This window comes from Ranitomeya variabilis, chromosome 7 (assembly GCF_051348905.1).
Source record: "Ranitomeya variabilis isolate aRanVar5 chromosome 7, aRanVar5.hap1, whole genome shotgun sequence".
Taxonomy (NCBI): Eukaryota; Metazoa; Chordata; class Amphibia; order Anura; family Dendrobatidae; genus Ranitomeya; species Ranitomeya variabilis.
Window position 1 is genome coordinate 172,339,767 of NC_135238.1, and position 13,945 is coordinate 172,353,711.

Here is a 13,945-nt window from a genome sequence, read left to right on the forward strand (position 1 = left end):
AGAGATGACTCTACTGGTCCAATCATCAGGAACAAACAGTCTACCAGGTGGGCAACGATCAGGTCTATCCGCCTGAAACTCCTGCAAGGCCCGCCGCAGGTCTGGAGAAACGGCAGACAATATCACTCCATCTTTAAGGATACCTGTGGGCTCAGAATTACCAGGGGAGTCAGGCTCAAAACTCCTAGAAAGGGCATCCGCCTTAACATTCTTAGAACCCGGTAGGTACGACACCACAAAATTAAACCGAGAGAAAAACAACGACCAGCGCGCCTGTCTAGGATTCAGGCGCCTGGCAGACTCAAGGTAAATTAAATTTTTGTGGTCAGTCAATACCACCACCTGATGTCTGGCCCCCTCAAGCCAGTGACGCCACTCCTCAAAAGCCCACTTCATGGCCAAAAGCTCCCGATTCCCAATATCATAATTCCGCTCGGCGGGCGAAAATTTACGGGAAAAAAAAGCACAAGGTCTCATCACGGAGCAGTCGGAACTTCTCTGCGACAACACCGCCCCAGCTCCGATTTCAGAAGCGTCGACCTCAACCTGAAAAGGAAGAGCAACATCAGGCTGACGCAACACTGGGGCGGAAGAAAAGCGGCGCTTGAGCTCCCGAAAGGCCTCCACAGCATCAGGGGACCAATCAGCAACATCAGCACCCTTCTTAGTCAAATCAGTCAATGGTTTTACAACATCAGAAAAACCAGCAATAAATCGACGATAAAAGTTAGCAAAGCCCAAAAATTTCTGAAGACTCTTAAGAGAAGAGGGTTGCGTCCAATCACCAATAGCCTGAACCTTGACAGGATCCATCTCGATGGAAGAGGGGGAAAAAATGTATCCCAAGAAAGAAATCTTTTGAACCCCAAAAACACACTTAGAACCCTTCACACACAAGGAATTAGACCGCAAAACCTGAAAAACCCTCCTGACCTGCTGGACATGAGAGTCCCAGTCATCCGAAAAAATCAGAATATCATCCAGATACACAATCATAAATTTATCCAAATAATCGCGGAAAATGTCATGCATAAAGGACTGGAAGACTGAAGGGGCATTTGAAAGACCAAAAGGCATCACCAAATACTCAAAATGGCCCTCGGGCGTATTAAATGCGGTTTTCCACTCATCCCCCTGCTTGATTCGCACCAAATTATACGCCCCACGGAGATCAATCTTAGAGAACCACTTGGCCCCCTTTATACGAGCAAACAAATCAGTAAGCAGTGGTAACGGATATTGATATTTAACCGTGATTTTATTCAAAAGTCGATAATCAATACACGGCCTCAAAGAGCCGTCTTTCTTAGACACAAAGAAAAAACCGGCTCCTAAGGGAGATGACGAAGGACGAATATGTCCCTTTTCCAAGGACTCCTTTATATATTCTCGCATAGCAGCGTGTTCAGGCACAGACAGATTAAATAAACGACCCTTAGGGTATTTACTACCCGGAATCAAGTCTATGGCACAATCGCACTCCCGGTGCGGAGGTAGTGAACCAACCTTGGGTTCTTCAAAAACGTCACGAAAGTCAGACAAGAATTCAGGAATCTCAGAGGGAATAGATGATGAAATGGAAACCAAAGGTACGTCCCCATGAGTTCCTTTACATCCCCAGCTTAACACAGACATAGCTCTCCAGTCGAGGACTGGGTTATGAGATTGCAGCCATGGCAATCCCAGCACCAAAACATCATGTAGATTATACAGCACCAGAAAGCGAATAACCTCCTGGTGATCCGGATTAACACGCATAGTCACTTGTGTCCAGTATTGTGGTTTATTACTAGCCAATGGGGTGGAGTCAATCCCTTTCAGAGGTATCGGAGCCTCCAGTGGCTCCAAATCATACCCACAGCGTTTGGCAAAGGACCAATCCATAAGACTCAAAGCAGCGCCAGAGTCGACATAGGCGTCCGCGGTAATAGATGACAAAGAACAAATCAGGGTCACAGATAGAATAAACTTAGACTGTAAAGTGCTAATTGAAACAGACTTGTCAGGCTTCTTAGTACGCTTAAAGCATGCTGATATAACATGAGTTGAATCACCACAATAGAAGCACAACCCATTTTTTCGTCTAAAATTCTGCCGCTCGCTTCTGGACAGAATCCTATCACATTGCATATTTTCTGGCGTTTTCTCAGTAGACACCGCCAAATGGTGCACAGGTTTGCGCTCCCGCAGACGCCTATCGATCTGAATAGCCATCGTCATGGACTCATTCAGACTCGCAGGCACAGGGAACCCCACCATAACATCCTTAATGGCATCAGAGAGACCTTCTCTGAAAATCGCCGCCAGGGCGCACTCATTCCACTGAGTAAGCACAGACCATTTGCGGAATTTTTGGCAGTATATTTCAGCTTCATCTTGCCCCTGAGACAAGGACATCAAGGCCTTTTCCGCCTGAAGCTCTAAATGAGGTTCCTCATAAAGCAACCCCAAGGCCAGAAAAAACGCATCCACATTGAGCAACGCAGGATCCCCTGGTGCCAATGCAAAAGCCCAGTCTTGAGGGTCGCCCCGGAGCAAGGAAATTACAATCCTGACCTGCTGTGCAGGGTCTCCGGCAGAGCGAGACTTCAGGGACAAAAACAATTTGCAATTATTTTTAAAATTTTGAAAATGAGATCTATTCCCCGAGAAGAATTCAGGCAAAGGAATTCTAGGCTCAGACATAGGTGCATGAACAACAAAATCTTGCAAATTTTGTACCTTTGTGGCGAGATTATTCAAACCTGTAGCTACACTCTGAAGATCCATTTGAAACAGGTGAACACAGAGCCATTCAAGGATTAGAAGGAGAGAAAGAGAGGAAGGCTGCAGTATAGGCAGACTAGCAAGTGATTCAATTAAGAGCACACTCAGAAGTAGAGGAAAAAAAAAAAAAAAAAAATTGTAGCAGACTTCTTTTTTCTCTCCTTTCTCAGCCAGTAATTTAACCCTTTTTTGGGGCCGGTCAAACTGTCATGATTCTCAATGGCGAGAGAACATAGCCCAGCATATATGAGAACTAGCTCTTGGAAGATGGAAACTATACTGACCATGAACTAAACCTGCCGCACAACTAGAAGTGGCCGGGTAGCATGCCTACGTTTTTTATCCCTAGATGCCCAGCGCCAGCCGGAGAACTACCTAATCCTAGCAGAGGAAAAGACAGTCCTGGCTCACCTCTAGAGAAATTTTCCCAAAAGGCAGACAGAGGCCCCCACATATATTGGCGGTGATTTTAGATGAAATGACAAACGTAGTATGAAAATAGGTTTAGCAAAATCGAGGTCCGCTTTCTAGATAGCAGGAAGACAGAAAGGACACTTTCATGGTCAGCAGAAAACCCTATCAAAACACCATCCAGAAATTCCTTCAAGACTCTAGCATTAACTCATAACACCAGAGTGGCAATTTCCGATCACAAGAGCTTTCCAGACACAGTAACGAAACAGCAGCTGTGAACAGGAACAAAATGCAAAAACACACAAGGACAAAAGTCCAACTTAGCTGGGAGTTGTCTAGTAGCAGGAACAAGCACAGAAGGCTTCTGATTACATTGTTGACCGGCAAGAAACTGACAGAGGAGCAAGGTTATATAGCGACTCCCACATCCTGATAGGAGCAGGTGAACAGAGGGGATGATGCACACAAGTTAAATTCCACAAGTGGCCACCGGGGGAGCCCAGAATCCAATTTCACAACAGGATCCCAGTTTGTGTCCAGATTTTGGCGGATCTTTTGTGCTAAGATGGGCATTGATTTGTCTTTTTCGTCGGCCTTCCATCCTCAGACGAATGGTCAAACCGAGAGAACTAATCAGACCTTGGAAACTTATTTAAGATGTTTTGTTTCTGCTGATCAGGATGATTGGGTGACTTTTTTGCCATTGGCCGAGTTTGCCCTTAATAATCGGGCTAGTTCTGCTACTTTGGTTTCGCCTTTTTTCTGCAATTCTGGTTTTCATCCTCGTTTTTCCTCGGGTCAGGTTGAGCCTTCTGACTGTCCTGGGGTGGATTCTGTGGTGGATAGGTTGCAGCAGATTTGGAACCATGTGTGGACAATTTGAAGTTGTCACAGGAGAAGGCTCAGCGCTTTGCCAACCGCCGTCGCGGTGTGGGTCCCCGACTTCTTGTTGGGGATTTGGTATGGCTGTCTTCTCGGTATGTTCCTATGAAGGTTTCCTCTCCTAAATTCAAGCCTCGCTTCATCGGTCCTTATAAGATTTTGGAAATCCTTAACCTGGTGTCATTTCGTTTGGACCTCCCAGCGTCGTTTGCCATTCATAACGTGTTCCATAGGTCTTTGTTGCGGAGGTATGTGGTGCCTGTGGTTCCTTCTGTTGAACCCCCTGCTCCGGTGCTGGTTGAGGGCGAATTGGAGTACGTGGTGGAGAAGATCTTGGATTCTCGTATTTCTAGACGAAGGCTTCAGTATTTGGTTAAGTGGAAGGGCTATGGTCAGGAGGATAATTCCTGGGTTGTCGCCTCTGATGTTCATGCGGCCGATTTGGTTCATGCCTTCCATGTGGCTCATCCTGATCGCTTTGGGGGTTTTGATGAGGGTTCGGTGACCCCTCCTCAAGGGGGGGGTACTGTTGTGAACTCAGTTTTTGGGCTCCCTCTTGTGGTCACAACTGGTACTGTGTGAGTGCTGTCTTTGGGCTCCCTCTGGTGGTTCTTTGTGTCATTCTGCAGGTCTGAGGCAGGATCAGCTGTCTCGTTATCGCTTAGCTGGTTTCCTATTTAGTTCACCTTCACCTGGACTCTCAGTTGTTGCCTGCTGTCAATGTCTTCAGTGCTATTTTGGAGCTCTCCTGCAGTCCTTCGTTATCAGTCTCTTCAAGAGAAGCTAAGTTTTGCTTGGTTCATTTTTTGACCATCAGTGGTCATATGTTTCTTGGTTTATTTTTGTTTCTTGTCCAGCTTGCTAATATGTGATTTCCTTGCTTGCTGGTAGCTCTAGGGGGCTGAGTTTCTCCCCTCACACTGTTAGTTGGTGTGGGGGTTCTTGTATTCTCAGCGTGGATATTTTGCATAGGGTTTTTTACTGACCGCACAGTTCCCTATCTGTCTTCTGCTATCTAGTATTAGCGGGCCTCATTTGCTTAATCTGTTTTCATTTCTACGTTTGTGTTTTCCCCTTACCTCACCGTTATTATTTGTTGGGGGCTTCCTATATCTTTGGGGTGATTTCTCTTGAGGCAAGTGAGGTCTTACTTTCCCTCCAGGAGTAGATAGTTTCTCAGGCTGCGTCGAGACGTCCAGGATTTTAGGCACGTTCACCGGCTACCTTTAGTGTGTTGGTTAGGATCAGGTTTGCGGTCAGTTCAGTTACCACCTCCCTAGAGCTCGTGTCTATGTTCATAAACTTAGCTAGTCCATTTTGTGATCCTCAGCCACTAGGATCATAACATGTCCCCTCCAGATGAAGTGTCTAGGTTAATATAGTTTTTAGAGGAAAGATTCAGTAGAGTTTGTAACTTAGGGTACCGTCTCACAGTGGCACTTTGGTCGCTACGACGGCACGATCCGTGACGTTCCAGCGATATACATATGATCTCGCTGTGTCTGACACGCAGCAGCGATCAGGGACCCCGCTCAGAATCGCACGTCGTAGCAGATCATTTGAAACTTTCTTTCGTCGCTGGATCTCCCGCTGTCATCGCTGGATCGGCGTGTGTGACGCTGATCCAGCAATGTGTTCGCTTGTAACCAGGGTAAACATCGGGTTACTAAGCGCAGGGCCGCGCTTAGTAACCCGATGTTTACCCTGGTTACCATTGTAAATGTAAAAAAAATAAACACTACATACTCACCTTCTGATGTCTGTCACCGTCCCCCGCCGTCTGCTTCCCGCACTGACTGTGAGCGCCGGCCGTAAAGTAAAAGCAGAGCAAAGCGGTGACGTCACCACTGTGCTGTGCTTTATGGCCGGCACTGACACAGTCAGTGCGGGAAGCTGACGGCGAGGGACGTGACAGTCACCGGAATGTAAGTATGTAGTGTTTGGTTTTTTTTACATTTACAATGGTAACCAGGGTAAACATCGGGTTACTAAGCGCGGCCCTGCGCTTATTAACCCGATGTTTACCCTGGTTACCCGGGAACTTCAGCATCGTTGGTCGCTGAAGAGCTGTCTGTGTGACAGCTCCCCAGCGACCACACAACGACTTACCAACGATCACGGCCAGGTCGTATCGCTGGTCGTGATAGTTAGTAAATCGTTTAGTGTAACGGTACCCTTACTTAAATCCCTGCACATTGTGGGCAAAGGAGTCCAGTGGGTGGTCCTTTTTGTGAGTGACAGCTATCTTTGTATGCGTTGTCAACCAGTAAGTAGCACACTAACTGGAGTCACAAGCCTAGGATGATGAGGAAATTCAGTTATTAAATTAAAAGTTCTACAGAGTCTGGTTTATTTATTTTATTCATTTATATAGTGCCATCATATACTGCAGCGCTTTACAGACATCATCTTGCAATACTCTTTGAATCATTCTGCTCAGCTTTTCCCTCTCTCTAGCATGCTGTCAGACAGCATGTTCTACATGACAAGTTCCCTTTATCTGTATGATCTAACATGATGAAAACATAGCCTGTGGCATATCATTCAAGTCTTTTGGAGCCTTTTATCTCAGTCTACGCCAGGGACAATCATATAGTTCAGGAGGCCACACTGCAAAAAATTAAAGCGACCCTTCAGGCGCTGCCTTATTGCGGCTCATTCCCTGAGTATAAGTGCAGGTTTAGTAATCTTTATTTTATAACAATACTGTCCTTGTTAAAATAGGAATCAGCTTCATCTGTATGTATACATATTTGTTCCCCTTCCTCTACTAATGTCCCCAATCCGGGGCCCCTTCCTGGTATATATGACCATCATCCTGGTATGTATGCCCCCCCTTCCTGGAATATATGACCCTCGTCCTTGTATATATGTCCCCCATCCTGGTTCCCTTCCTGGAATATATGTCCCTAATCATGGGCCCTTTTCTAGTATATATGTTTCCTGTCCTGATATATATGTCCCCAATCCTGATATATATGTCCCCAATCCTGATATATATGTCCCCAATCCTGATATATATCTCCTCAATCCTGATATATATATGTCCCCCGATCTTGGACCTCTTCCTGGTATATATGTTCCCCCATAATGATACCCAGAGATTGGTAAATTGTATTCAGCGTGGCAGAACATTCTTGTGAAAAACATTAATAATCTAATTGATAGCAGCCAAAGCGTGTAAGTGCAGGTATTTCTACATCTAGAGCTCTTAGTCTATACTGAATAAATTTAGATGTTTTGAAAATTTTGTTTCAATTTTTTATTATTTGCAAATCTTTGTCTATCAATCGTTTGATTTCAATAACTATGTTTTTTTCTTTTTAGTGTTGCAATTTCAACGTTAAATCAAATATTCACTTTGTGGCGCTTTTATATTATTGTGCAAATAAAATAAGTTAGTGTCTTTACATTTATAAAATCTGAAACAAATTTTTAGTCTGAAAAATTATAAGTGAAATATTCCTGAGCTAACATCCATGTACAACATATAATAAGTGGTCCCTGTAAAAAAAAAATCTTATGTAATACACACATGTAACATTTTAGGTTATAGAATAAATCGAAGTATAAATCGCAGCATAGCTTGTCAATTGCAACCAGTTATGGATCCTACCGGGGAGCATAGCATGACACCGATTTGACCTGCACTTCACAGCACTGCTGCAGGTGATTGGCAGGTCTCTCTCTTATTTACATAGGGAGAGACATATCAAACCCCTCTAGCAGCGCTGGGATCTTCAAGTATATTTTCTCTGAAATTCTGAGGGTTTCAGAGAACAATATACCTGGCTACAATCATACACCCGGTTGCGACTAATGCTGCCAGCAGTTTGGGCAGAATGAATTGTCTCATATGTTCCTCTTAACTCCCCGTTGCACTCTTGAAGAACAAAGCCCTGGTCTAAAGGGCCCCATATACATTAGGCTAATGTTGACCGAACCTGAAAAAAATTGGCAGACTCAGCCAAAAGTGTATGGGGACCCCCTGACTCTCCCTTGACAATTTTGGACTGCTGATCCTCTTGTTTCTAAGAGAGGTAAGTTGCCACCAGAGGAGTCTGGAAGAAGCTCTTTCATAGAAAACACAGGAGCAGAGCCAAATGCTCTTGTGCATGGAGGAGTCGGTAAAGATAGCTACCAGCAGCTAACAATTGTTTGGCCGAGAGCTATCTATGGTGCATGGGGTACTTTATAAGAACAACTACAAAAGGTCATATGTATGTAGAAGAGGCTGTCTCATCCCTTCTCCAAACAATAGAAGCAGCAGGCAGAGCTTATCTTGTGGAGAACATGATTCCTGAGTTGGGGGTTTCATCGACTGGCCAGACTATGACTTCATTTTTCTGCTTAAAGCCAAGATTTTGTTAACCCTACTTTTAGTCTAGCATGCAGAAACCAGTCAAAAATGAGTCAGGTAATTTAATAGACTGAAAAAGTTTGCACTGTGTGCTGCCAAAGATTTTATTTAAGATTATTATTTGCACAAATCAACAATAGAAAAACAAAGTTCTTTTTCTAAATATATTTATTATTGTTGTTATTTTTTGTCGCTGTAAAATCTGTGCAAACACATTGTAATTTAGAAAAAAAAACCTTATTATTATTTTGGAGAATTTAGAAGGAAAACCAACTCAACCAGTTTATATCAACAGTTTTAGTTAATATTATCATTTCTCCTTGCGGAAAGTGACATATTAAGCATGTCGAGATGAGGAGACTTAAAGCCGCAATGCTTCTCTGGGAAATATGCAAATTGTCTCTTCAGCGAGGAAGAGGACTAGAACTCTAGTGCCACCTATTGGAAGTAGCAATCCTAACAGTCAATGTCGACCCTTTAACGAGCCTTATCACATGACTAAAGGTACCGTTACACTAAACGACTTACCAACGATCACGACCAGCGATACGACCTGGCCGTGATCGTTGGTAAGTCGTGTGGTCGCTGGGGAGCTGTCACACAGACAGCTCTCTCCAGTGACCAACGATCAGGGGAACGACTTCGGCATCGTTGAAACTGTCTTCAACGATGCCGAAGTCCCCCTGCAGCACCCGGGTAACCAGGGTAAACATCGGGTTACTAAGTGCAGGGCTGCGCTTAGTAACCCGATATTTACCCTGGTTACCATTGTAAAAGTAAAAAAAACAAACAGTACATACTCATATTCTGATGTCTGTCACGTCCCCTGGCGTCCACAGGGTTACGCGCTGCTGCTCAGAGCTTCCTGCACTGAATGTGTCAGTAAAGCAGAGCACAGCGGTGACCCGATATTTACCCTGGTTACAAGTGAACACATCGCTGGATCGGCGTCACACACGCCGATCCAGCGATGACAGCGGGTGATCAGTGACGAAATAAAGTTCTGGACTTCTAGCTCCGACCAGCGATATCACAGCGGGATCTAGATCGCTGCTGCGTGTCAAACGCTGCAACGTCACGGATCGTCGTCGTTCTCGCTGCAAAGTCGCTTAGTGTGAAGGTACCTTTAGGATAAGAGCCAAACAAATCTCAATTTGCAGACATGACAAATACTAAGTCATATGATAAGGCTCGTTAAAGGGTCGACATTGACTGTTGGGATTGCTACTTCCAATAGGTGGCACTAGAGTTCTAGTCCTCTTCCTCTCTGAAGAGACAATTTGCATATTTCCCAGAGGAGCATTGCAGCTTTAAGTCTCCTCATCTTGACATACTTAACATGTCACTCTCCGCCAGGAGAAACAATACTTCTTAGATCCCGGTCAGACGCCTCTCTCTCATCCAAACCAGATCTCCACTTTGCACTGACGAAGGGCAGTACCCTGAAACACAGTGTCTGCAAACTGAGATCTGGTTTGGCTCTTATCCTAAGTCATGTGACAAGGCTCGTTAAAGGGTTCGACATTGACTGTTAGGATTGCTACTTCCAATAGGTGGCGCTAGAGTTCTAGTCCTCTTCCTCTCTGAAGAGACAATTTCCATATTTCCCAGAGGAGCATTGTGGCTTTAAGTCTCCTCATCTCGACATGCTTAACATGTCACTCTCCACTAGGAGAAACAGTACTTCTTGGATCCCAGTCAGACGCCTCTCTCTCATTCAAACCACATCTCCACTTTGCACTGACGAGGGGCAGTACCCTGAAACACATTGTCTGCAAATTGAGATCTTGTTTGGCTCTTATCCTAAGTCATGTGACACAGCGGGATCTAGATCGCTGCTGCGTGTCAAACGCTGCAACGTCACGGATCGTCGTCGTTCTCGCTGCAAAGTCGCTTAGTGTGAAGGTACCTTTAGGATAAGAGCCAAACAAATCTCAATTTGCAGACATGACAAATACTAAGTCATGTGACAAGGCTCGTTAAAGGGTCGACATTGACTGTTAGGATTGCTACTTCCAATAGGTGGCACTAGAGTTCTAGTCCTCTTCCTCTCTGAAGAGACAATTTGCAATTAATATTATATGACGTTTGTGACTTCGGACAATGGCTTATTGTTAGAATAACCCTCTAGAAATAAGTTGATCATAGGTTGTGCTGCTGGAACCACCAGTGACCTGCTAAATTTATGGGCAACCCTGTATCCTCAATTCCAATACAATGTCACTGAAGGAGAAATGAAAAATTCTGCACTATTGCAGGCCGCACCGGAACACCACTAGAAATAGAGATTACACAATAACCACAAGACGGATTTCATCGCCCCACGTATCATTTTAATCAGTATAACGGTGCTGACTTGACACTGTCTGTAGGTTAATGTGCACAATCCTGCTGACAGGTTCACTTTAAGAGGCTGTTCATACCGGGCTGTATGGTGGGCCTATTGACCAAGAAGCACTTTTTGTAGCTGCGCTCTATTCTGGCTACTAAAACACATGCTTACATGGTTGATGATGCCTTCTATGACATCAGAATTGACTAACAAAGTGTTTAAAATATTTCCAAACCAAACAACCCTTACACTACATCACATACCAAAATGTCTAAATGTAAACCACAATGGCACTTCAAGAACCTTGCGGCTAAGTCAATTTAAGTCCGCTTTTTGGTATCTATCAACCCTTACACTAGTTGCAGAACTGCTTATAAAGTGGAGTAAAGCAATATATAGTACTTTCATTCCCAAAGTGTCCATTCAATACTCTCAGTATTAATGGTGCTACTTTATATGTAGTCGTATTGGTTCAAAAACATATTTCAGCCTACTTTCCTCCCACATCTCAGCTAACTCTCTTCTTGACAACCTCCAATCTGGCTTCCGCCATCACCACTCCACCAAAACTGCTCTGACCAAAATCACTAATGATTTACTCACAGCCAAAGCTAACAGACAGTTCTCCATCCTCCTCCTTCGACCTATCCTCTGCTTTCGACACAGTCGACCACTGCCTACTTCTACAGATTCTTTCTTCCCTTGGCATCAAAGGCCTTGCCCTGTCCTGGATTGCTTCATACCTTTCCAACTGCACATTTAGCATTTCCCACTCCCACACTACCTCCTCATCTTGCCCTCTCTCTGTTGGGAGTCCCTCAAGGCTCTGTCCTAGGGCCCCTACTTGTTTCCATCTATACCCTTGGCCTAGGACAACTCCTAAAGTTCCATGGCTTCCAGTACCACCTGTATGCGGACGACACTCAGATCTACCTCTCTGGCCCAGATGTCACCTCTCTGCTGTCCAGAATCCCGGAGTGTCTATCAGCCATATCCTCCTTCTTCAACTCTCGCTTCCTAAAACTCAATGTAGACAAAACCGAACTCATCATCTTTCCCCCATCTCGTGTATCCCCCCTACCTGATCTATCTTTTACGGTAAATGGCATCACGCTCTCTCCTGCACCTGAAATCCACTGCCTCGGGGTAACTCTCGACTCTGCACTGTCCTTCAAACCGCACATCCAAACTCTTGCCACCTCCTGTCGCCCCCAACTCTAAAATATTGACAGAATCCGTCCCTTCCTCAGCCCACAATCTACTAAAACTCTTGTGCATGCCCTCATCATCTCCCGCCTCGATTACTGCAACACCCTCCTCTGTGGCCTCCCCGCTAACTCTCTTGCACCACTCCAGTCTGTCCTCAACTCTGCTGCCCAGCTAATCCACCTCTCTCCTCACTACTCCCCTCTGCAAATCCCTCCACTGGCTCCCAATTCCCCAACGAATCCAGTTCAAACTACAAAGCCATCCACAACCTGTCCCCTCCCTGTATCTCCCAATATCTTCCCTCATGTAATCTTCTATCCTCCCAAGACCTCCTACTCTCCTCCACACTAATTCGTTCCTCACACAACCGCCTCCAAGATTTCTCCCGAATATCCCCCATCCTCTGGAACTCCATGCCTCAACACGTCCGATTATCCACTAATCTCGGATCCTTCAGACTGAACCTGAAAACCCATCTCTTCAGCAAAGCCTACATCCTGCAATAACCATTCTGCCGCCTCACCACCACCCGAGCTGCCGCATCATTACCACCAGAGCTGCCGCCTCACCACCACCCGAGCTGCCGCATCATTACCACCAGAGCTGCCGCATCACCACCACCAGAGCTGCCGCATCACCATCACCAGAGCTGCCGCCTCACCACCACCAGAGCTGCCGCATCATTACCACCAGAGCTGCCGCCTCACCACCACCTGAGCTGCCGCATCATTACCACCAGAGCTGCCGCATCACCACCACCAGAGCTGCCGCATCACCATCACCAGAGCTGCCGCCTCACCACCACCAGAGCTGCCGCCTCACCACCACCAGAGCTGCCGCTCCCCTGACCTTCTGTCTCCTCCCCATTATCCCGTAGAATGTAAGTCCGCAAGGGCAGGGTCCTCTCCCCTCTGTACCAGTTTATCATTGTAAATTTGTTTACTGTAAACGTTATCTATAACCCTGTATGTAACCCCTTTTCTCATGTACAATACCATGGAATTAATGGTGCTATGTAAATAAATAATAATAATATTACTTCTGTAAGAAAAGCACAAACCAGGTGTGACTTTTTGGCTTATGGAATGATGTGGGTCTTTTTTTTAGTGTTCTGATACACTGATGAGCAAAAGGGTAACAATGTTTTGAACTTTTGACTTTTAGGCTCCATATCTCACCACTCACTACTACTTTGAATGTGAAACTACCATCATTTTATAGATAATAATCTTGGCTATCTCATACATAAATTGGACTTGCAACTATTTTGCACATTGTTAGTTATGCAGATTCTTATCATGTAATTGCATTGTTACTATTTTGCTCTTAAAAATTTAAATTTAAATTTTTATTATTTTTTTTTAGTATTTCGGAAATCCACCTTTGACTTTCAAGACGGACTGAATCGTTCTGGGAATGTTCTCGATCAGATTCAAGCATGTGTTGGCTGAAATCTGATCCCACAGATTAGTGCATACTGGTCAACCCACTTGAATATGTATACAGCCTTTTCTTCAACTCTACGCACAAGTGTGCGGTTGTGCTGAGGTCTGAGGCCTGTGAGGGCCAATCCTGCACTTTTACTTCATTGTCATTGAACCATTTCTTCGCCAATCTCAACGTATACATCGGATCGTTGTCCTGCTTGAACAGTAAGTTGTGCTTTCCATACCCATAGTGCTTGAGTGTACAAAGTAACTTGTCTGGTAGGATACTCACACATAACTCAGAATTGAGACAACCATCAATTCTGGTCATGTATCCCAACGCCTTTGGCTGTGAAACATCCTTTTTTCCCTTGTTTTTTCCAGATCTATTTGCACCCATCAGAGCATCGTCCATTGACTTTTGTCTCATCCCTCCAATTTGCCTGTATGCAATCTTCTACTGTCAACTTTTTGTACTTTTTTGCCAACTCGAGCCAACGCTTGTTATGATGATATTGAAGTTGAGACTTCTTCACCTATTTCGGGTCACCATTT